This window comes from Dermochelys coriacea, chromosome 8 (genome assembly GCF_009764565.3).
Source record: "Dermochelys coriacea isolate rDerCor1 chromosome 8, rDerCor1.pri.v4, whole genome shotgun sequence".
Classification (NCBI taxonomy): Eukaryota; Metazoa; Chordata; order Testudines; family Dermochelyidae; genus Dermochelys; species Dermochelys coriacea.
Window position 1 is genome coordinate 80,220,826 of NC_050075.1, and position 26,013 is coordinate 80,246,838.

Sequence of the window (26,013 nt, forward strand, 5' to 3'; positions counted from 1 at the left end):
AAGGTTTAAAAGTACCATTGAAAAGTGTCCTACAGGATCCTTAATGTTGCTTTTGCATATTAGTTTGTGAATTAAGTCCCTGGAATATTCTCTAGGAAAAATGGGTAGCTGTTTATGACCAAATATTTTAAAAAAGAATTTGTTTTCCTTTCAAATTGGAGTACTTCCTGCATACATTTGCACATCTCTGCAGGCCATGATAAGATGATGTATATGGGATTTTTAAAAATTGAACTATTAAAATGTGAAACTATCCAAAAGAAAACAGCCGGAGCTCACAAAGGTTTTGTACATAAATTAAATGAAGGAAAAGTGCTTTTTTCACCCATTAGAAAGTACACTCGTCTCTCACTGCTCTGAAGCATGGGGCATTTGCTTTTGTGATCTGGAGATCCGAGCCTCCCTGCTGTTGTTGGGAAAGAGAGCCTGTTATCCCACCACCCCAACCCGAGATAACAGGCTCCTCTAGAAAGGGCTGTCATCTCTCTCACGAGCCCCACTGGTGTTTTCTAGGTATTGTGTGTGACAATAATACAGCTCTCTCCAAGTAAAGGTGAAGCTGTTACAATCCAGCTTCGTCCAACATCTGAGACATGAAAGGGAAAACTCGGACAGTCTTCCTTGTAAGTACAGTGTGGCTTTATGGGCCCATACCTGAGATATAATGGGTATGAACGAGGTCACCTCTAGGTTTCCTCATGTCCTAAAAAAATAACCACTATGCTTGCTAATTGGGTAGTGCCACACTACATGCATGAACACCGTCCCAATACAACATCTGTCAGTTAAAAGGCAGGGCTAACTGACTTGTGTTGCTGCTGCCCCCAACACTAGGGTGTATAAAATCAACTACAAGTCTGCACTTAGATAATATATATATGGTTATAACTACTAACTTTTTGGTTTATGATTGAATGAGGTGTGAGCCATTCAATTATAAAATCTTTATGTATTTTTGATTTGCTATTCTACATCTTCCAAGTCCTATAAAAGACCAGCTAGTCAGTCATTTAAACAGCTTATCCATAGGGGAGAAATGCTTATCTTATGAAATTTCTAATTGCTCACTGAGCAACTTGGGTGCAATTTTCCTTAATAAGATACTAACTAGAAAGGTGAATGGGCCATTGGTCTAATCTCCCCACCCCACCCACCACCACCACAATTTTCCCTTACACATCTTTGCATTTATAAAATGCTTTAAGTAAATTCTTCAAATAATCTCTAAATGGGGAGGAAACAAAAATAAATCAAGTCAGCAATTCTACAATATTCAAATATGGGGGATTTTTCTGTTAAAATAAATTTCAGTTTCAAGTTTATATGGGCTTATTACATAAAACAAGAATAAAGAAGGGCTTTTCATCATTTAAACTTAGTATTTGCAGGTATATTTTTTATTCTATAGAAATAGCTTAAGATATCAAAAACGAAGTATAAAAATGTTTACATCCTATTTTTCCTGTTTATGAATTTTGTTTTCTATCTGCTACTGACTTCACTGGAAAGATAGCCATTTAAAGTTTTCAGCTTTTTTGCTCCTAGCAGCTGTCAGAACTGTTTTTAGAAAGTGTCACGTAAAATCTGAAAAGGAGTCAAGTAAAGCCATATATAGATAAAAAGAAAAGGAGTACTTGTGGCACCTTGGAGACTAACAAATTTATTTGAGCATAAGCTTTCGTGAGCTACAACTCACTTCATCGGATGCATGTAGCTCACGAAAGCTTATGCTCAAATAAATTTGTTAGTCTCTAAGGTGCCACAAGTACTCCTTTTCTTTTTGCAAATACAGACTAACATGGCTGCTACTCTGAAACCTGTCATATATAGATAGAAATTCATACAGTTCCAATTGTAAGTTTCAATTGCCACTAGGAGGAGCTACAAGAGTCAAAACATTTAAAAAAGACAGGTTATCTTTCTTTCTTGAACTCATTCAAAAATAGAAAAAAAATTTTAATTCAAAAATGGTGTATTTAATTTATTCTGTCATGTATTCTTAGCACAGGAAAGTGGGATACAAATAGAGAGAATCTTTTAGACTTATATTTTGTAAATTTTTAATCTCTTTTCTTTAATGTAAACTGCCTAAGGTGCTGAGGCACTTTATATTTCATTTGGTATTTAATTTATTAAGAGCACTTATTGCTTCAGCGCTTACATTAAGAAAATAAATACAAATACAAAAAATATAGTTCTAAAAGAGTCTGTAAAAGTCTCCATATTCTGCACACAAAATAAACCACACTGAAGTAAAAAGCTTTATATCAACCAGGATTAAATAATTTACAAAACTAAGGCAATTCGCTCAAGAAACCCTGCTAACAGCTTTACCCATGAGACCAGACAGCAGACCGTAATCAGTTTATCCTGTAGCAAAAATGACAGCTTAGCAAAGAGACAATTTGCCAGCATCAACTCACTCTACAGCCATCAACTATTATTTGTACTTTTACTCTTTTAAAAATTGTAGAATGCCAATTAAAGGTTTACAGCAACAATGAAAGCAGATTATTGATGTTTTCCATCAGTTTTCTCAGAGTTTAGAGAAAAATAAACTAAGTTTATGTTATGAATACGATTAATACAAATATTTTGTTTTATTCTAAAGAACCTATTATAATCAACACTTCAAGACAAAGTTACGTATTTGAACTTTATTTGCCAAAATCTAGTAAGACTTGTAAAGAATCTGAATATCATTTATATTTTTTTAAAATAAAAACTCTTTTCCTTTGTAATGAACTTTTTACTATGCTATTTCAGTTACACTGTACAAACTGATTTTTCCATAATTATTTAAATAGCATTTAATCTGGTTCAAAAAGTAATTCAGTTATTAATTGACAACATTTAATTTTCAGCTGAAACAGAGAAGTCTCAACGAACAACTTTGAAACTATTCACCCACTTCTTTTAATTGCAAGAACATACAGTAACTGATACAATTAGTTTCATTTTTTAAAACAGAATAGCATATCATGTCTAAAATAATTCAAAATTCATATTGTAAAGCTAATCATTCTACATCACGCTGTGTACAACTTTTCAATACAGGTCATCTCACAGCATTGTCAACACTAACCTATTTCCCTCTTAATGAAAATACAGCCTGTTGTTGCATTGTATACTAGTTATAGAGAGCATGATTCTGCAAACCCTTACTCAAATAGTCACTGACAGGGTTGCCAGGCGTCCAGTTTTAGACCAGAATGCCCGGTGGAAAAGCAGCTCTGGTCGGCACCGCAGACCGCGCTGTTAAAAGTCCAGTCGGCGGCACCGTGGGGGCCCAGAGCTAAGACAGGCTCCCTCCCTGCCCTAGCTCCATGCAGTTCCCAGAAGCGGCCGCCAAGTCCCTGCAGCCCCTACATGCACGGGCGGCCAGGTACGCTCCGCGCACTGCCCCTGCCCAAAGGGCCAGCTCCACAGCTCCCATTGGCTGGGAACCATGACCAATGGGAGCTGCAAGGGTAGCGCCTGTGTGTGAGGGCAGCGTGCAGAACCTCCCTGGCCCTCCATGCGTCTAGGGGCTGCAGGAACCTGGTGGCTGCTTCCCAGAGGCCGTGGTAAGCGCTACCGGGACCCTGCACTCAGAACCCTCTTCAGCATACCAACCCCCTGCATCCCAAACCTCTTATCCCCAGCCTCACCCTAGAGCCCGCACCCCCAGCCGGAGCCCTCACCCCCTCTGCACCGCAAACACCTCACCCCTTGCCCCACCCCAGAGCCTGCACCCCAAGCCCAGAGCTCATACCCCCCATACCCCAACCCCCTGCCCTAGCCCAGAGCTCTCTCCTACACCCTGGACCCCTCATTTCTCGCCTCACCCGAAGTCCACACCCCCAGCAGTTCTCCTGAGACTGCACTGGCTTCTAAATGCAGAGTGGACTTTGATCTGGGAAGCCCTGTATAATTTAGGCTACCTTAGAGATTGCCTTTCCTTACACACATTCATAACCACTGAGATCAAATGGTTGAGCTTCTGCTAGAAGTTGCGAAATTTGAACTTGGATTCCTGGGGATAGGAGAAGCTCAATGGAAGAGTGTCATTTATGAAATCTGTTTCCCTTTCCGATTCAAAAGAGTACAAGTTTGTTGACCATCAGGGGAATGCAGTAAAGCCCAGTGTTTTACCATGCTGAAATGGCTGGTAAGATAAATTGGTTTGGTTTGTTTTTTATTATTGGCTAAGGTTTTTTTATTTTTTACGAACAGATACATTATACAAATTGTGTATGTGCTGTCAAAGGCTTAAAACAGGTACACTTTATATATCTACAGATAAATAAAATAAAAAGTAAAATGGAAATTTTGATAGTGATTCCTTCATTACAGAGTATAAATGAAAAATTCATAAAGTGTTTACATAAAATGAAATACCACAAAGTAATTCTGAGCTCACCTTAAGTAATGTGTATTCCATTTTCACTTAGATATCAAAATACTCCCAAAACCGTACATGAGAAATGAGAGGAATTCTCTTTAGTTTGCTTACTTTGCAGAAAGCAGTAATTGAGAAATAAGGATTTATACAAGTCATTTCAGTTTAACTTCAACTGTTTAAGATTCGTTTCAGAGTAGCAGTCGTGTTAGTCTGTATTTGCAAAAAGAAAAGGAGTACTTGTGGCACCTTAGAGACTAACAAATTTATTTGAGCATAAGCTTTTGTGAGCTACTGAATACATCCGATGAAGTGAGGTGTAGCTCACGAAAGCTTATGCTCAAATAAATTTGTTAGTCTCTAAGGTGCCACAAGTACTCCTTTTCTGTTTAAGATTAGTGTGCACCACAGCCTTGAAACTTGGCCAAGGAGACCAATGGATAATTCATGACCCCTTTTGGAGGCAATTTACATGGAAGTACATAGAAAACCTCCTCAGTGATAAAAGCCACTAGTTTGCAATGCACTTTCCAAGAGTCTACCTAAATTTTTAAAAAATTAGTATTATTAGCACGTGACAGTCACACATGTAGGCCAATTTCTCTTTTTACTAAATTAATAAGCACTTAGAAAAACATGAAGTGAATTTATATCCTAATTGAAGTACAACAAGCTATGCTTTCCCTATTGTAACAGGCTTGCCACTTTAAATATATGATGAGCCAAAAATCAAAATACATACTGCCATGTGGCAACAGTACTATAAGGCTATACAATTCTCAAGAAGTCTCCTGTGTATGTCTCTGCATATTCAACTATATACTAGTTACTTAACAGGTTTAATAAATATTCGCAATGAGTTCCAAGAGCCTCATATGGAAAGTGCTATTAAAAGTGCCAGCTACCATTTTTATTATTTAAAAAAAAATATATTATTAAACTCCCGAAAAGATATGCTATCTCTGATAGGAGATTCAGAAATAGTTAATAGCAGAAGGATGATTGTCTCAAAACTATGTCATCTTTGAAGAGATTCACTAAGCTGCCTGCTCTGAATACACAAATAGATCACTGAGGTGACTGAGAAGTAAGGATTTAGATAAGTCACGTGACTCCAAGTTTAACAGCTTGGATTTTCAGGACACCAAACCTGCATAGACAAGTTAAACAACATGAAAATAGGTCTTGTTATTAGATAAGAGTTCAAGCACAACTGTGCACAATTTCACCAATTTTATTGTAATTCAAAGCTGAAGACACACTTTCCATTATTCTTATATTATTGATTTATGTTCTACTGCGGACACTAACAAAAGTTTATTATGTGGTCAGTATTCTGTGATATACTGGTTTAGCACCAATATTTATTTTATTATTCTAAAAATTAATCTGATGGACAAGGGTAGGTGAGGTAATAACTTTACTTATCCAGCTTCTGTTGGTGAGACAGACCTTCTTCAGAAGAGCTCTGTGTAAGCTCAAAGCTGGTCTCACCAACAGAAATTGATCCAACAAAGGTATAACCTCAACCACCCCGTCTCTTTACTACCCAAAGACCAACGCGGCTATAATACTGCATTCGTTAACTTGATATTATAGATGTCTTGTATTACTTGATCTCAGCCTTGAAAAAGTTTTATAAAAATTCACTGGACCAGTCACAAAATGTATTTGTGCACTATAGCCATAATAATAATAATAAAAAAAATCTTACTAACTGTAAAAATGAATCTCTGGGTGAGCAGAATTTTACTGTGCACTTCATATTCTGCAACAATCAGAAAACCAATTAAGACCTCATGGAAGACAAAGGACAGAGGAAAAAAGTGAACCGATCAACTATCCTTTTTGCTATAATTAACAATACTTAACCTCATTACATCAATAGTCATGGACAGAATCTCACAAACCAAATCATCATCTCAATTTTCATATGACTACAAAGACCAAAACAGTGTTGTGTGTCAGTTAAGGTTGGCCTAAAACATGCTACCTACAAAAAAAAAAAACCCACCTTCGTTAAAACATCATCATTAAGATTGCAAAGTTAAGGATTCAAAAGTTAGAAAGCAACAAAAATGATGGTTAAGAAACTAAGAATGGCCCCACTGGCCATAATGGTCCATCTGCCCCAGTGTCTTGTCCTCCAACAGTGGCTAATGCCATTTTTGTCACCCACTTTATTGGAATCCCATTGTAACTCTTCACAATCTGCTTTGGATTTAACAAATCTGGAGTAATTTTGCATCATGTGAAAATTTTGCTAACTCATTGTTCAACACCTTTGTCGAGATCATTTATGAATAAGTTGAATAGCACAGGTCCCAAACGGATCCTTGGGGAAACCTGCTATTCACCTCTCTGCATTGTGAAAACTAACCATTTATTCCCCCACCATTTATTTCCTCTCTTGTAACCAGTTACTGATCCATGAGAGGACCCTCCCTCTGATCCCATGATTGCTTAGTGCACTTAAGAGCCTCTGGTGAGAGACCTTGTCAAAGACTTTCTGAAACTCCAACAACACTATAACAATTAGATCACCCTTGTCCACACGCTTGTTCACATCCTTTAATAGATTGGTGAGGTATGATTTCCCTTTACAAAAGCCGTGTTGACTCTTTCCAACATATCATGTTTAGCTACGTGTCTGGTCATTCTGATTTTTACTATAGCTTCAAACAGTTTGACTGGTACTGAAGTTAGGCTTACTGACCCGTAATTATCAGGATCACCTCTGGAGCCTTTCTTTAAAAAAAAATGAGCATTACATTAGATACCCTCAGTTCATGTGGTGCAGAGGTTGATTTAAGTGATACGTTACATAGCACAGTTAGTAGTTCTCTAATTTCATATCTCAGTTCCTTCAGAACTCTTGGGCGAATACCATCTTGTCCTGTTGACTTATTACTGTTTAGTTTGTCAATTTGTTCCAAAACCTCCTCTGTTGACACCTCAGTCTAGAACAGTTCCTCAGAGTTGTCACTTAAAAAGAATGCATCAGATGTGGGAATCTTCCCCATGTTCTCTTCAGTGAAGACCAAGAATTCATTTAGTTTCTCTGCAACTGCCTTGTCTTTCTTGCGTGCTCCTTTAGCGCCTTGATTGTCCAATGGCCCCAGTGACTGTTTAGTAGGCTTCCTGCTCCCATTTTTTTTTTAAATGTTGCTATTAGTTTGTGTACTTAGTTATCCACTCTTCAAATTCTTTCTTGGCTTGCCTTATTATATTTTACATTTGATTAGCCAGAATTTATATTCCTTTCTATTTTCCTCATTAGGATTTGATGTTATATTTTTGAAGGATGAGTTTTTGTCTCTAATCAACTCTTTCACTCTGCTGTTTAATCAAGGTGACTTTCTTATTTTTATTTATTAATTATTATTATTAGGGATGTACATTTAGTTTGAGCCTCTATTATCGTGCTTTTAAAAGGTTTCCATTAGGAATGTAAATGTTTAACCGGTTAACAGATAACAGAAACCAATAAGCATCAAGCTTAACAATTAAACTGCCCTAGGGTCCTGGCTTCCGGCCCTGGGATCCTGGCTCTGAGCCCCCCCCCAATCTTAGCATGCCTGGGATCCCCACTGATGGTAGGGGGCCCGGCAGCAGGGATCCCTGGGCATGGAGGGCCAGCAGCGGGGATCCGCATAAAACGTGGGGGTGCTACAGCACTCCCAGTTCCTTGGTCAAACATTTAACCATGTAACTGATAGAATTTTAATCAATCAGTTACACGGTTATTTTTTTTACATGTTATTTACATCCCTAGTTTCCATGCTTTTCACCCTTGTGAGTGTTCCATTTAAATAGCTTCCTTATTTTTCTGTACTTCCCCTTTTTGAAGTTAAATGTTACTGTGGTGGGTTTCTTTGGCACTTTCTTCACCCCTCCTACCCAATACAATGATGTTATATTTAATTACATTAAAGTTGCTATTAGTGAGCAGTTTAGCTATATTCACCTGCTAGTGCTGATCCTGTGCTCCACTTAGGACTAAATCCAGAATTGCTTCTCATCTTGTGGTTTCCAGGATGAACTGCTCCACGAAGCAGTCATTTATAGTATCCTGAAATTTTATCTCTGCATCCCTTGTTGAGATGACATGTACCCAGTCAACATGAGGACAGTTAAAATCCCCTATTAGTGTGTTTTCTGCCTTTGTAGCCTCTCTAATCTCCGTAAGCATTTCACAGTCACCATCAGCATCCTCTTCAGATGGTCAGTAGTATATTCTTGCTGCTAAACTCTCACTGTTCAAGCATGGCATTTCTATCCATAGAGATTCTATGAATCAGTTTGATTCATTTAAGATTTTTACTATATTTGAGACTCTGCTTTCTTTCACATATAGTGACACTCCTCCACCAGCATGACATACTCTGTCGCTCCTATATATATTTTGCACCTTGGTATTACCATATCCCATTCATTATCCTCATTCCACCAAGTTTCTCCCAATGCCTATTATAGGAATATCCTCATTTAATAACAGGCATTCCAATTCACCCTTCTTAGTACTTAGGCTTCTAGCCACTGGAGGGGAGCATGTGGGCACAGATACATTTGTCCATTCCCCCAAAGCCTGACCACTTACCTCCAACCTGTCCCTCTGCCAGTCCTGTCCCATCTCCACACCTGGCTCCTTGTTCCAGGGTCATTCTTTTTGACTATCCAGACCCAGTCTCCACTTTGCAGGCTTCTCATCCAAGCCTCCATCTCTGTCTCCTTCTTTGGCTTTGCTGTCCTAATTTCCTCCTCCCCCAATCTTTCCTTCTCTGCTTGACCAGTCCCAGTTTCCCCCTGCCAGCTCATAATCTTGTCTGTTTCTTTACCCACCCATGCAGTGTCTTCAGATCCTAGTCTCCCTCCCCAGGTTCCTCATCTAGTCCCAGTCTCTCCCTCTACCTTAGCTCCTTGCCTAATCTTAGTGTTCTCCTGCCAGCCAATTGGCTCCCAGTTGCCTTCCCCACCATTTCCCTCATGTGCTCTCAGCTCCAGCCTTCTTGTCCCAACCTCTCCTCCCACACTTCGGCTCCCAGTCCCAGTCCCCTTCTCTCCCGCCACCCAGCCAATCCCAGGTTCTGCCCTCATCACCCCAGCAAGACAGATTCCCTGTCTCAGTCTACTCCTTTTCCTCTTCCATGGTCTGGCTTTTGTGCTCCCTGCATTCGAATCAGACAACTTCTTCTGCCACATTGCCTTGGTGCCAGTGTGGTGTGGTTGGGGGAAGTGTGATTGACAGCACTAGAAAGACAGACTTCCTGCTCTCATTTCCAGGGCTCAACCCAGTCCAGAACATCTGGGAGTGGCCACTACAGACAAAGTCAGGTTATATGCAGGAGCTACAATGGGATGGCACATGCACAGTCTGGTCAGCACGAGGAAATGCAGGAGTCTCAAGCATGTTCAGTAAGGCCAAAATCTTCTGAAAATTTTGCTGTTAAAAATCAAAGAAGCCTACTAAGCATGTGCAAACTACAATTGTTCAAAGCTTATAGTTTGGCCAAATTTAGACAGATTTTCACAGAGACAGCAAAAGGTACATCCTTCATACAAGGCCAAATGTCAAGACCTTGCTCCAAAGCATGAAGGGATTAGAGCTTTTAAAAGAAAAGGTCACTAAAATTTAACATGGACAACAATGTATTTTTTGCCAGCCTCATTCTCAGAAATGGCTCAACTACTTTGGTTGACTTTTTTCTCCCCTGAAAATCAGCTTTACGCAGAAATCCAGCATGTAAAGTTTTAGGCAGAACAGTTAAAGTTTGGCAAATTTATAAGCAACTGAAAACCACATCTTATAACAGGAAATGTTTGGCAACCTTAATAATAGGTGGCACAACCACCCCACCTATAATCTAACAGAAAGCCTAAAAAGCAAGAAAATGAAAAGTTAGGGATACCAGCAGCCCATACTTTCTATTCTTCCATCCAGAGAGATGCACCTGACCACTGGCACAACCATCATACATCACAGACCACAACCTTAACTCTGCTTCAAATAGAGATGCTAGCCTCCCACCACTTCCTTCGCTAAACACCACCATCACAAACAGATAAGACTCTCCTGTCCCTCCCACTATCATTCCTTTTGTTCAGTTCAGTGACAGTGCATACACATTTAGGTTTTGGGAAGAAAGGTGGGTGGATATACTGGAATCCCCACTGGATCTGCTCCTAAGCCAGTCAATCTCTCTGATGAAGATCCTGCTCTTCCTGAAAGGAATCATTGCTATGTTGACGATGCAGCCTTTCCTGAACCTGTTCAGCTGGATCAGGAGATCCACTCCTGAACAATGGAGCTCATCATAATTGTTTTAAATAAAAACACTTATCAAGCAACTGAGGTTTTTCACCCCAAAATAAAAAATGTCCCATGAAACTCATTAGGGTCTCAAACTTTTTAAAAACTATTAAATGACAATTTAAGTCTGATGAGATTGTTTTAATTTGTGCTTTCCATTTTTGGTCTTCATGTTTGGTTGTCATTTCTTATGTGGCCTGTGTAGTTCAGGAGGATCTTGGGAAACAATTGTCCTGGGTTGACCAAGGGACCTACTGACCTGTTTTTCCATTTGTTCATTTTCTTTAACAGTGCCACTGAACGCTTTCACAAAGAACAGCATTTTCAAAAAAATAGGGTACTTTGTTGAAGACTCCGGTCTTAATGTATTATGGCAGTTGGAATCTCAGGACTCCACAGAAATACAGAGAGAGAACACATTATGTGTACTAGTTTGCAGACATGAATTCTGAATTTGGTCAACTTTATTATGCTTACAATAATGACTTATTGCTGAAGTCTTGTAGATAATTAAAATTATCTGAGAATTTAATAGTGTACATTCATAAAATAAGTATGAAGTCATAATTTTTATCTGTTGCCACCTTACTAAAATTTAAACAAATATTAGGAGTGCAGTGCCTTGTAAATTTGTAAAATAATCTCTCTCTAAAATAGGTGGTCATTCATACACAATTAACCAAATAATGCTGCATCCTATTATTTACGTAATAGAAATTTTCTATTTACATGGCTCAACAGAAAACCAAGAACGTATAACTTTATCATACAAAAAATTCTTCCGGTACTAGACCTGAGCATTAACTTTATAACTGATTCATATCTCCTCATGAGAGGCTGAAAAAAATCTATGGAACTAACTTGATTTCAAAGATACAAAATTCTTGTTCCAAATTAATGTTTTCATATCCCTAGACAAGAAAAAGTATTTACCAGTACCCAATAGTTATTAAAAATTCCCCCTGAAAATTTGGGTCAAAAATTTCAGTCTGGCCTTAACCAGACCTCCAATATAGTAAATGCAATTTTTTGCCCGTGATTAATTTTGCCTCTAATTCATCACATGCATACAGTTGGGTTCTCAGTTGCTATTCCAAAGCCTATCCATTTATATCTAAGTCTTTGTAATATATTTATATGGAGTACAAGAAAATATTACTGGCATCATGCATTGCAAAATGAATTTGACTGTTGTACTCTACAAGCTCTGCATCCATTTGACGCCAATGAAAAGATGAATAAAGTTGTTCTAAACAAGAATATAATTATTTCAAATTTATTTTTTCTTTCCATTTATATATAGATAGATATGTATGTTTATATAATTTCCATATATACACACACACACACACGCACGCACTCACACACATATAAAAAATGGAAATTATATAAACATACATATCTGATACACTATATAGTTAAAAGTCTGTCCACTGACAATGTCTAAATTTTCTATTTGAAAACAATACAAAACTAAAACATGATAATATTTCTGAAATTTAAACAGGACACCAAGTGACCACTATTTCCAGTCCCATACACAGACCTACCAAAGTATAAACTTCCAAAAAACATTGTTTGCAGTTTCCTGGTTTTGGCCTTTGTGTATTACATGTTTTTTAAGAGACCAATATTTGAGCTAGACATATTTTAATTAGAAAAACTGAATAAACGCTATTTATGATATTCAGTACCTTCACTAAAAATGTCTTTCATTAATCTACTCCCAACTTCTTATGAATCATTTAATGAACAGCAGCAACATAATAGTCATTCACACAAATCAGTACAGTAGAATGCTAATAACCAGATATCTTAAGAAGAAATAATTAAAATAATATTTTACTTGTTCATGAAGAACTGAAACTCGTCTTTCCCCTTCACCTCTCTTTCCTCTAACTTCAAAAGCCATATTATAGGAATAGAAACTACAGACGTGGTTACCTCTTTAACTGTTCAAATGGAGACTGCTCTTCAGTTGCTGATGAAGTAATTCCTGTCTATACAGTATGTAATGTGCTTTAGTATCCTTCTGGATAAAGAAGCTACAAAAATATAAGATATTAATTAATATGGCTGTCAAGCAATTTAAAAAAATGAATCACAATTAATCACACTATGAAATAATAATAGAATACCATTTATTTAAATATTTTTGGATGTTTTCTACATTTTCAAATATATTCATTTCAATTACAATACAGAATACAAAGTGTACAGTGCTTACTTTATATGTATTTTTGATTACAAGTATTTGCATTGAAAAAAGTCAAAAGAAATAGTATTTTTCAATTCACCTAGTACAAGTAATGTAGTGCAATCTCTGTTACAAAAGTGCAACTTACAAATGTAGATTTTTTTTTGTTACATAATTGCACTCAAAAACAAATCCATGTAAAACTTCAGAGCCTACTAGTCCACTCAGTCCTACTTCTTCTTCTGCCCATCTCTAAGGCAAACAAGTTTGTTTACATTTACAACGCTGCCCTCTTCTTATTTACAATGTCACCAGAAAGTGAGAACAGGCATTTGCATGGCACTTTTGTAGCCGGCATTGCAAGGTATTTACATGCCAGATATGCTAAACATCCATATGCCCCTTCATGCTTCGGCCACCGTTCCAGAAGACATGCTTCCATGCTGATGGCGCTCTTTAAAAAAAAAAAAAGGTGTTAATTAAATTCGTGACTGAACTCCTTGGGGGAGAATTGTATGTCCCCTGCTCTATTTTACCCGCATTCTACCATATGTTTCATGTTATGGCAGTCTCGGACGACGACCTAGGACAGGCTGTTCATTTTAAGAACACTTTCACTGCAGATTTGACAAAATGAAGAGAAGGTACCCATGTGAGATTTCTAAAGATAGTTACAGCACTCAACCCAAGGTTTAAGAATCTGAAGTGCCTTCCAAAAATCTGAGAGGGAGCATGCTTTCAGAAGTCTTAAAAGAGCAACACTCCGATGCAGAAAATACAGAACCCAAACCACCAAAAAAGAAAATCAACCTTTTGCTGGTGGCATCTGACTCAGCTAATGAAAATGAAAACGTGTTGGTCTGCACTGCTTTGGATTCTTATTGAGCAGAACCCGTCATCAGCATGGACTCATGTCCCTTGGAATGGTGGTTGAAGCATGAAGGGACATATGAATCTTTAGCACATCTGGCACATAAATACAGCCTGTGACACTGGCTACAACAGTGCCATGAGAACTCTTGTTCTCACTTTCAGGTGACAATGTAAACAAAAAGCGGGCAACGTTATCTCCTGCAAATGTAAACAAACTTGTTTGCCTGAGCGATGAGCTCAAGAAGAAGTAGGACTGAGTGGACTTGCAGGCTCTAAAATTGTTTTATTTTTGAAGGCAGGTTTTTTGGTACATAATTCTACATTTGCAAGTTCAACTTTCATGATAAAGAGATTACACTACAGTACCTGTATTAGGTAAATTGAAAAATATTATTTCTTTTATCATTTTTACAGTGCAAATATTTGTAATCAAAAATATACACTTTGATTTCAATTACAACACAGAATACAGTATATATGAAATGTAGAAAAACATCCAAAATATTAGTAATTTTCAGTTGGTATTCTATTGTTTAACAGTGCAATTAAAACTGCGATTAATCACAATTAATTTTTTTAATCACGATTTGCTTGAGTTAATCCTGTGAGTTAACTGCAATTAATCAACAGTCCTAATTCTTAATGATGTAACGTTACTGTTTACTAACTAGTCCACTAATATACTAAACAGGGATCAATGCTAGCATATCTCCATCTTCTAAAAGGAGTTTTTCCTTCTGGGATATTTTACTACCTTGCTTTCCCAGAAAACCCACAGTATATGACTTGGAATCAAGAATGCACTTAAAGTACTCCAACTCCCACAATGACTACATGCATTTTACTACACCCAGTTTCTGCATGATTAAGCACAGACTCAATCTAAACCACAGTTCATTAAATATAAGTTTTTTCCATCTTCAGGTTACCCAAAGAACAGATTGGTATTTTCACTAGGGAAGGTATTAAATAGTATAGTGATGAAACCAATCTATCTTCTGCCACAGAAATCTAAATTCCATCTGCTGCTTTATTTCCTATAAATGCACCAGGCCCCATCTGTAATTTGCAGTCAACTTCTATAAACGTGTCTCAAGTGTTCCACAAATAACAAGTTGACTCTGAAGATCAACAGATTTGCTATTGTTGTGCTCAACAAGCTGGCACCAGATGCATGTGTCTTGTTAAAAAGAACATCTTATTAGGCATTACTCACAATTCATAGGATTCCCCACCACTTTAGATCCTTAATATCGCAGACATACACCGTCTCTTATTACCCACAGAACCCAAAAAGAACGTATAAAGGAAGTATAAAAAACAAATTCCTTTCTCCTCAAATCAGTATCAGCAATAGTCCAATTAAATTAATGGTAATCTCCATACCTGAGAGATGTAGCTGGATTAGGATAATTAGATCTTAATGAACTTTGTCTATCACCAGGCAACGTAAGTGACGTATTTCTATGCAGAAGTATGGTGCTAGTCCCTTGCAAGATTAAGCTAGCTCAATTTTAAGGAAGAAAATTAAAGGGGAGACACAAATACATTGCCATTATCAATGCCATGTGTGGAGAATGAACTACATTTTCTTCACAGCATGACTGAAGCACACTAAAAGGAATATGTGGAAAGCTTGTACAGTAAAAACTGTGTTATCCAGCCCTGTACCAACCAGAAAGCTCTATAAACTGACCTTTCTAATCTTCATAGAAAGTCCAGTTTATAGTCCGGTTGGCGCAGGGTCAGCAGGCTCTGTATCTAGCTCCGCGTAGCTCCTTGGAAGCAATGACATGTCCCTGCTGCTCTTAGCTGGAGGAACAATCAAGAGGGGTTCAGAGTGAAAGAGGAGGTGCGGAGCTGGGGCGCAAGAGGGGTATCGGGGTGCCAGATCCAGGCAGCACTCTCCTCGGGTGGCTCCCTGCAAGTGTCTACCTGTCCCTGCTGCTCCTAGGCAGAAGTGCGATAGGTAACTCTGTGCTCTCCCTCCACCCGCAGGCGCCACCCCCACAGCTCCCATTGGCCGCAGAAAACAATCAGTTTCATTCATATTTTAAAAGAAAGGTTATAGCTTATTTAACTGTAGAATAAAACTACTAAGACCTTGACCAAGTTATCCCCTTCACTTTCATAGACTGAGAAAATAAAAAAAAACAACACGTATCCCCAGATGGTGCAGAAATGTATAAAGTGCTCTTTTTGTTGCATAGATTTCCATTGTCCTAAACCCAAGGACAAGACAGAAGATTGGAGGATCCATGCATGTGGGAAAGAAAAAAGTGCACAGTCCCTGTATCAATTTTGGAGAAATTCTCTAAAAACACGGAAAGACAATACCCCCTCCCAATACCTTGACTACAGGGAAGGGTAAGGCTTGCAGGAACAAAAAGTTAGAGATATTTTGGTCCCAGTTGGAAAGGAAAGCAGGCTTCCTACCATCTTCATCCGAGTCCCCCGAGCAGGCATAGACATACTGGTTTCTAGGAGATCCCCCTCAAATCCCCAAAGACCTCAGGTTATCAATATCTTCCCTGCTTCATGGATCAAGGAAGTGAGAGTGTCAAAGGAACACGGGAGAATGTTAAATATCTCTCCCTCTCTGCAATGCAAAACTAAATGAAAAATACCTTGAAAGAAATCTCACAGTTAGCAGCACCCTATATGCTAAAACCTTATTTTTGAGACATTAACAATCTGGGTCTGTTCTACCACCACCAAAATCAGGAGATGCTCTTGTAGCACAGGTCTTGCACACTAAAAAACTACAACAGTGCTCTGGTACAGCAATTTTTTCAAAAAGCGTAAGTTATAACCACAGTTTTTATTATTATTAATAATATGCAGATATTCAAACAAACACCATTTCAACAGCATTATCTTCAGGCCAAATGACCTGGAGATCATTTGGTTGAACTAGGTCCTAGAATCCTGCTGTAAATTACTTAGATGTTTTTCATCAACAAATTTTATTGTATTAAGCATCTACTAGAAAAAACTGCTTTAAAAGGAAAAAAAGATATAGAATCATAGAATATCAGGGTTGGAAGGGACCTCAGGAGGTCATCTAGTCCAACCCCCTGCTCAAAGCAGGACCAATCCCCAAATAAATCATCCCAGCCAGGCCTTTGTCAAGGCCTTTGTCAAGCCTGACCTTAAAAACTTCTAAGGAAGGAGTTTCCACCACCTCCCTAGGTAATGCATTCCAGTGTTTTGCCACCCTCCTAGTGAAAAAGTTTTTCCCAATATCCAACCTAAACCTCCCGCACTGCAACTTGAAACCATTACTCCTCGTTCTGTCATCTGCTACCACTGAGAACAGTCTAGATCCATCCTCTTTGGAACCTCCTTTCAGGTAGTTGAAAGCAGCTATCAAATCCCCCCTCATTCTTCTCTTTCGCAGACTAAACAATCCCAGTTCCCTCAACCTCTCCTCATAAGTCATGTGTTCCAGTCCCCTAATCATTTTTGTTGCCCTCCACTGGATGCGTTCCAATTTTTCCACATCCTTCTTGTAGTGTGGGGCCCAAAACTGGACACAGTACTACAGAGGAGGCCTCACCAATGTCGAATAGAGAGGAATGATCACGTCCCTCGATCTGCTGGCAATGCCCCTACTTATACAGCCCAAAATGCCATTGGCCTTCTTGGCAACAAGGGCACACTGTTGACTCATATCCAGCTTCTCGTCCACTGTCACCCCTAGGTCCTTTTCTGCAGAACTGCTGCCTAGCCACTCGGTCCCTAGTCTGTGGCAGTGCATGGAATTCTTCCATCCTAAGTGCAGGACTCTGCACTTGTCCTTGTTGAACCTCATCAGATTTCTTTTGGCCCAATCCTCTAATTTATCTAGGTCCCTTTGTATCATAGCCCTACCGTCCAGCGTATCTACAACTGCTCTCAGTTTAGCGTCATCTGCAAACTTGCTGAGGGTGCAATCCATGCCATTCTCCAGATCATTAATGAAGATATTGAACAAAATCAGCCCCAGGACTGACCCTTGGGGCACTCCGCTTGATACCAGCTGCCAGCTAGACATGGAGCCATTGATCACTACCCTTTGAGCCTGATGATCTAGCCAGCTTTCTATCCACCTTATAGTCCATTCATCCAGCCCATATTACTTTAATTTGCTGGCAAGAATACTGTGGGAGACTGTGTCAAAAGCTTTGCTGAAGTCAACGAACAACATGTCCACTGCTTTCCCCTCATCCACAGAGCCAGTTATCTCGTCATAGAAGGCAATTAGATTAATCATGCATGACTTGCCCTTGGTGAATCCATGCTGACTGTGCCTGATCATTTTCCTCTCCTCTAAGTGCTTCAGAATTGATTCCTTGTGGACCTGCTCCATGATTTTTCCAGGGAGTTTGGTGAGGCTGACTGGCCTGTAGTTCCCAGGATCCTCCTCCTTCCCTTTTTTAAAGATGGTCACTACATTAGCCTTTTTCCAGTCATCCAGGACCTCCCCCAATCGCCATGAGTTTTCAAAGATAATGGCCAATGGCTCTGCAATCACATCCACCAACTCCTTTAGCAATCTTGGATGCAGTGAATGTGGCCTCATGGACTTGTGCTTGTCCAGCTTTTCTAAATAGTCCTGAACCATTTCTTTCTCCACAGAGGGCTGGTCACCTCCTCCCCATGTTGTGCTGCCCAGTGCAGCAGTCTGGGAGCTGACCTTGTTCGTGAAGACAGAAGCAAAAAAGCATTGAGTACATTAGCTTTTTCCACATCCTCTCTGACTAGGTTGCCTCCCTCATTCAGTAAGGGGCCCACACTTTCCTTTACTTTCTTCTTGTTGCTAACATACCTGAAGAAACCCTTCTTGTTACTCTTAACATCTCTTGCTAGCTGCAACTCCAGGTGTGATTTGGCCTTCTTGATTTCACTCCTGCATGCCCGAGCAATATTTTTATACTCTTCCCTGGTCATTTGTCCAATCTTCCACTTCTTGTAAGCTTCTTTTTTGTGTTTAAGATCAGCAAGGATTTCACTGTTAAGCCAAGTTGGTCGCCTGCCATATTTACTATTCTTTCTACACATGGATGGTTTGTTCCTGTAACCTCAATAAGGATTTATATGACAAATTTAGAAGATGAAAAATTTTATTCACTTATCAGCTTCTGAAAATTACATGATTTTAAAAAAGGACTGTCAATTTAAAAAAAAAATTACTTTGGTCTGAAAATATTTGATCTGTGTTTGTTATAAACACCACCTATAATTACCATAACTAAAGCGTTTGGGGGGAAAAAGGTATTTTCTATATTCTTTCCGTTTGCTTGCATGCCTTCCAAGTTAACAAGGAACCATACTGTATTACTTAAATATCTGGAGACAATTTTTTTAATATCTACTAACAGAAAACTTTTTGCTACTCTACATGAATTGCCTGGGTGAAAATAATGTATTTTTAACAAATTTAGCTTAAATGCAAGAGTGGCTTTGTAATGTGATCTAGACCAAAATTTTCACTGTATGTCATAACTTAACAGACACTCAACAGACTAATAAATCTCAATTACTAGTGGCATGGATCAACATACATGTCGCACTCCCCATCAGTACTTCGCCCAAGCCACGGAAGCTAATGATCCAACCAGTGGACCAAATTCAGTGATGAAGCCTGGTCACATGCCACCTGAGGCACATTGCGCATACACTAAGAAGAAGACAACAACAACTACTGGCCTTGTCTAAGCCATTTAATCTCCCTTCAGTGTTGCACATTTAATTTTAGCAGAGTGAGGGCAAATCATCGGTTCTGTACAAAGAGGGAGAAGTTTCTAAGGCCATGTCTACACTACCGGTAGGTTGGCACTGCTGCAATCAATGCAGTGGTGTTGATTTAGCAGGTGGACTCTAGTACTCCACCTCCCCAGGAAGATAAGGGAAATCAGCGGGAAAGTGTCTCCCATCGACCCAATGCAGTGGAGATACCGCGGTAGGTCGACCTAAGCTACGTTTGACTTCCATTACGTTATTGACATAACTGAAGTAGCGTAACTTGGGTCAACTTACCGTGGTAGTGTAGACCAGCACTAAGGGTATGTCTACACTGCAAAAATACAGACACCTCCCTCCCCCAGCAGCAAGTCTCAGAGCCAGGCTCAACTGACTCAGGATTGCAGGGCTCACACTACAGGGGTAAAAATAGCTGAGTAGCCTGTCAGGCTGGAGCCTATGCTCTGAAACCAGGCAAGCGGGGTGGGTTTCAGAGACCAGGCTCCAACCCGAGTGGGAACATCTAAACTGCTATTTTCAGCCCAGTAGCGAGCTCTGCAAGCCTGAGTCTGTTGACAAAGGCTCTGAGATTTGCTGCCATGAGGTGGGTTTTGTTTTGTGTTTTTTTGCAGCATAAACATATGCTAAATTCGGGGGCGGGGGGGGGAGGAAATAGGTCAGAACACATTATTGTTGTACTATGAAAACGGTAGGATTTCTATCTTTCAGGTTTGTGACGAATCCTCAGTTTTCTAGTTTTATAAATATAATTTAAAAAAACAATATGAAGTTCACTTGTTAAAACATTTCAACAATACATTGTTGGATTATAAGTTTTCATTTTCTATTATTTGCCACCTCAAATAAAAAAACATGCTATAGCAGCTAATTAGATCATTATGTTCTGTTAAGTAGGTGTACAGATAGCTGGCCAAACTTTTTGGAAGCTGACAGTATAAAATGTGAGTTTGAATACACCCCATTAACATTGTTTCTTGACTAAAATTGTAACAGTGTTCCGCCTTAAAAGTAAGCCATTAACTTGAAATGAATATTGAGTTAAGACCATTTTTGTGTACTGAATACCCATCTATATCCTTTAAAGTAGTTTAGACAATTAGGGAAGGGGGCCGTCACTTGGCAGACAGATACATTTACCTTAAAGAAAGAATGCTATAACTTATTGTACCTAATGCTATACCATTCTTCACCGTAATTATTAAGAGCATTCAGCACAGAAATTTAAGATTAATTCAATTTTCATTTTAGTTTCTGAAGATTTATCATTAACTTGGCATATACAAAATTCACCAAGGAGAACAAAACTCTACTGAATATAAAAGTAACTGTTCAACTCTACAGAAGCACTACCCACAATGAACCTCCCAGGTCACCTAGTCGTTTATGAAGCTAATGAAGACTACGGAACTCAAACTGCTTGGTTTTGCAATTTGGTATTTATGCAGAACATTAATCTGTAATATGAAATAGTGTCTGAAATTATTTCACTTTGAAATTCCGTTTACAGAAAATGAGTACTTTAAAAACAACTTAGCTCAAGTATTTGGAGAACGGACTTAGTATACATACACAGTAGCCAGTCTGACAATAGGCTGGAATGTTGGAATGCACTATTGATAGTCTCTTCTCCCAATAATTTACAAGCTGGAGCCCCAGTCTCAGAATCTACCTTGCATGGATGGACCCTTGTACCTGATTTCAATGAAGCTCCAACATGAATCCAACTGTATCATTGGGGCCAGGAATTTTAAAAACAGCAACCCTAAGAACAATACTATTTTATTGATTTGTAGACAACACTTTAGAAAAATACAAAGATATAGATGTATTCAGAATGGACCTGATTCTCTTTTCACACCAGTGAAAGTGAGGGACAATCAGGCTCAAAGGACTTCCAAAGCTCAAAACAATTATTTTAATCAGGTAAATAATCTGCATTCCTAAGCTTATACGCTTATCATACATAAACTAAGCTATTTTGTTACAGGTAAATGTTAAATTATCCAATAAATCTACTACAGCTTTGTGTATTTCCCATCAATGCATGTATTACTTAAATATAAATTAGCCATTAAAAATTATGTTCATTAAAAAAAATTAATTAATTAAATATCAAAGCTGTAGCAGAAGTCACCAGAAACGTTAAAGATACAGCTGACACGTCTATATTAATTCAATGTGTACCATTTTCCTTTGCCATACTGGTACATGTTAAAAGACAGTCTCAAACGTTCAAACTGATACCACCTCCCATCCCCATTTTTGCCCTGCAACTCTTTCTCCCTTCCCACTCCTATAGCGTTTACAGTGCTTACTTTGTATGTATTTTTATTACAAGTATTTGTACTGTAAAAAAACAAAAATAGTATTTTTCAATTCACCTAATACAAGTACTGTAGTGCAATCTTTTTGTTGCAAAAGTGCAACTTACAAATATAGATTTTTTTTGTTACATAATTGCACTCAAAAACAAATCCATGTAAAATTTCAGAGCCTACAAGTCCACTCAGTCCTACTTCTTCTTCAGCCCAACTAAGGCAAACAAGTTTGTTTATATTTACAGGAGATAACGCTGCCCTCTTCTTATTTACAATGTCACCAGAAAGTGAGAACAGGCATTTGCATGGCACTTTTGTAGCCGGCATTGCAAGGTATTTACATGCCAGATATGCTAAACATCCATATGCCCTGTCATGCTTCGGCCACCATTCAAGAAGACATGTTTCCATGCTGATGGCACTCATTAAAAAAAATAATGTGTTAATTAAATTTGAGACTGAACTCCTTGGGGAAGGATTCTATGTCTCCTGTTCTGTTTTACCAGCATTCTACCATATGTTTCATAAAAAGAAAAGGAATACTTGTGGCACCTTAGAGACTAACAAATTTATTTGAGCATAAGCTTTCATAAGCTACAGCTCACTTCATCGGATAACACTTCTGGCACATAAATATCTTGTGACACCAGCTACAACAGTGCCACGTCAACGCCTGTTCTCACTTTCAGGTGACATTGTAACCAGGAAGCAGGCAGCAATATCTCCTGCAAACTGCAACCAAACTTGTTTGTCTGAGCAATTGACTGAAGTAGGACTGAGTGGACTTGTAGGCTCTAAAGTTTTACATTGTTTTATTTGTGACTGCAGGGTTTTTTATACATAATTCTACATTTGTAAGTTCAACTTTCATGATAAAGAGATTGCACTTCAGTTTTTGTATTAGGTGAACTGAAAAGTACTATTTCTTTTGTTTTTTTTACAGTGCAAATATTTGTAATAAAAATAAAAATAAAGTAAAGCACTGTACACATTGTGTTGTGTTATGATTGAAATCAAATATTGAAAATGTAGAAAACATCCAAACCATTTAAATAAATGATATTCTATATTGTTTAACAGTGCGATTAATTTTTTCATTCGTGCAATTAATTGTGATTCATTTTTTTCTCCAAATCGCTTGACAGCCCTAAATTAAACATATCACCCACTGTTCCACTACACTACCCATTATAACAGACAAAGAAATTCAAACTGCTTAATATCACATTAATCAAAAGTCATCATAAATACTATTGGAGTTTGTCTATTCATCTATGCATATGTACCATTAATTATGTCATCTCCAATTCACCTTTCAGGGACAAGAACAAAAAACAGATTCTAGGTGCAGAGAAAGTAATGGTATATTTCGTGTTTAAATCTCATGTTTGCTTCTTTGACACAATAGCTACTCAGGCTGCCAGGTTTTTCTTTCACCCTACTTTAATACCATAATTAGCGTGTTTGTTTTTCAGTGCTAACAGCAAGGCAAGATCTACACTTAAAAATTAAATCAATGTAGGTACTACGTCACTCACAGACGTGAAAAATTTCACACCCTGATTTCTGTAGTTAGGTCAACCTAATTCTCTGGTGTAGATGCAACTAAATCAAGGAAATAATTATTCTATTGACCAACCTACCACATCTCAGAAAGGTAGATTAACTACATTGATGGACAAACCCCTTCCGTCTATGTAGGAAGTGTCAAAACTACTGTGCCACAGCAACACAGCTGTAGTGCAGCTGCTGTAGCGTAGGCTTACCCCAAGTGCAGTAGTTTACCAAGTATGCACTTGCTATTGGAAGGAAGAAATCAGAACTCCTGGTGCCCAGTGGTTAAACATTCCTAAATTTGTAACAGTAAGATAGAAATTTATCAGCTACTGTGTGACAACAAACCAAAAACGTGCCCCTACAAACAATCAAATAGACCAAACACGCTAGTACATCTGATAATGATGCTTCAAGTTGTAAGAGGATTTTCTAGCTTTCCTGATTGTTTTAACAACTTAGATAAGATGGTCAATTATTTTAGCCTACTTTATTCTATCAAGCAGAAGAGAGAGAAGGTGGGTGAGGAAATATCTTTTATTGGACCAACTTCTGTTGGTGAAAGAGATGAGCTTACACTTGTCTCTTTTACCAGCAGAAGTTGAAATATCTTCACCCACCCGTCACCCACCTTGTCCCTCTCTACAGCAACGCTGCAAATGTCATGGGAGAGATATTTTATGTTTCTCGGTTTTATGAAGCGACAACTGTCTTCTTCTAGAATACCCACTACTGGTTTGCAGTACTTGAGATTCTCTTTGGGCTTATCTTCACTGCTAAAAAAGCTGAGTTTTTTATGCTGGAGTAATTAGCATGCACTAACTAAAATAAAAATACAGTGAAGATAAGGCATTCCAGTTTTACTCCTATGTAAACTCATGGAGGTCAACCTGGCCTCAGCAAGTTTATCTTGCAGTAAAACTAAAATGCCTTGTCTTCACTGTATTTTTACTTTAGGATAATTCATAAATGTCACCGTACTGCAAAACATCAGCTGTTTACAGCAGTGAAGACAAACCCTTAGACTGCATCTTCACTGCAAGATACACCATGGCGTAAGCAATCATGGGGCTAATCAACTCGTGATAACCTAACCTGTGGGGGCATGACTACATCTGCTAATCCCTACAGCAAGACTTGCAATTGACACATTTTACTGGGTAAGAATACTAGAGTGTCTTAGCACAAAGAACCATGGAATATGCCCACAGATACATGCCAGTGAGTGTACAAACAGTCAGGACACAGGAAAGCAGGTAGGGATTTGCTGTAGGAACACTAACACCTGGTCTAGGATAATCTAGATGCTCAGATTGGTTGCTCAATCACCCAGGGGTTGGTACCAATCATTGTCTAGAGTAGACAAGTATTCAATGATTTTTCAAAATACGTTCATGACTTTTGATACTGACATGCTTGTGAGAGTGGAGAGGTGGGTAAATGAATGGGTACTACTAACAAACATATAACGACAATGCATCAAATGATTTTAGATATTTTAAAGTGGAAAACAATCTGAGCCCACAACAGGAGCAAGGGACAGTAGCTAAATGCTCAAAAGGACAGAACAACCCCAGAATGTTAACATAAATTTGTTATGCTGCTGTATGACTATCTTTTCTATGTATTATTTTAAATTACTGTTAGGGAATTTTGAGCTGTGAACAGGTTTTTTTCTTTATTACATCAAAACAAAATAAATTGTACAGTTTACAGACAGGCAAACTATGAATTGGCATTGCACAAGATTTCCCATACATTTCAGCAAATCTGGCTCAATGCTAACCTGATAGACCTCTGCTACTGTAATCTTGAGTCTCTTTTGAAAGGAGACTCTTATATGTGACCATCCCCAAAACACTAACTAGGATAATTCCACCAAAACTATTTTCAAATGTTAGTTCAGCAACTAATTGGAACTAGTCTTGATTTTCAGACAGTGAAACAGTAATGCTGAAAGCCCACCTAATAAACAGCAGAGACAGTATGAGCACAAAATATAGGACAACAGTTTTAAATCTATTATTTGGGGATGGTAGATGCATAAGAAACAACACTGGAGTAAAGATTTTTTCTTATGTATCCTTCAGGATATACTCCCTATATCTAATATATTTAAATGTGTAAATAAGATTTAAGAAGTTGACAATTGGCAATTTCAAAGTCAAAGAGCATAAACTCACTGTACAAAAGGATTATTACCGTTGAACAAAACTACAGTCACCTAAATATCACATCCAAAGGTCCCAAAGACCACTGTTACAGGGGACTGAGTGGCTCAGGAAATTAGTAATGAAGTATAGAACTTCTCACCTCTATATCACTGGTGAGTAACGACATAGCTGTGTATCAGCGAATGGCTGTATGAAATGAACTGATGGTCTGTCCAATTCTTAGTAGACAAACATCTATGTTACAGGAACTGCCAACAATATTACTAACTTGTATTGGTAGTCTCAACGGAAGGATCAAATAATTACTGGACATGAAGAACAAACAAACCTCCTCCCTCCCAAAAGAGTGTCTTCAGAACAGCTGAAATTTACTGGTAAGGCAGCATGGGGAGAGTCACACCGTATCTACGTATCTGGGACCTTTCAAATAAGCACTACTTACAAAATAATTCAGAGGAATG

General features: G+C 38.3%; 1 protein-coding gene across 3 annotated transcripts in view; it reads right to left on the reverse strand.

Moving 5' to 3' along the window:
- The window catches only part of PRKACB (protein kinase cAMP-activated catalytic subunit beta), a 110,746-nt gene that overhangs the window by 78,209 nt on the left and 6,524 nt on the right, over positions 1 to 26,013 (reverse strand). The window contains exon 1 of one of the 3 annotated variants that reach the window (XM_043520376.1): positions 12,636 to 12,659. The exons of the other annotated variants lie outside the window; for them this stretch is intronic. The gene's annotated coding sequence lies outside the window, so the exon portion shown is untranslated. Of the gene's footprint in view, positions 1 to 12,635; positions 12,660 to 26,013 lie in introns of those variants that run through there. 3 annotated transcript variants of the gene reach the window in all.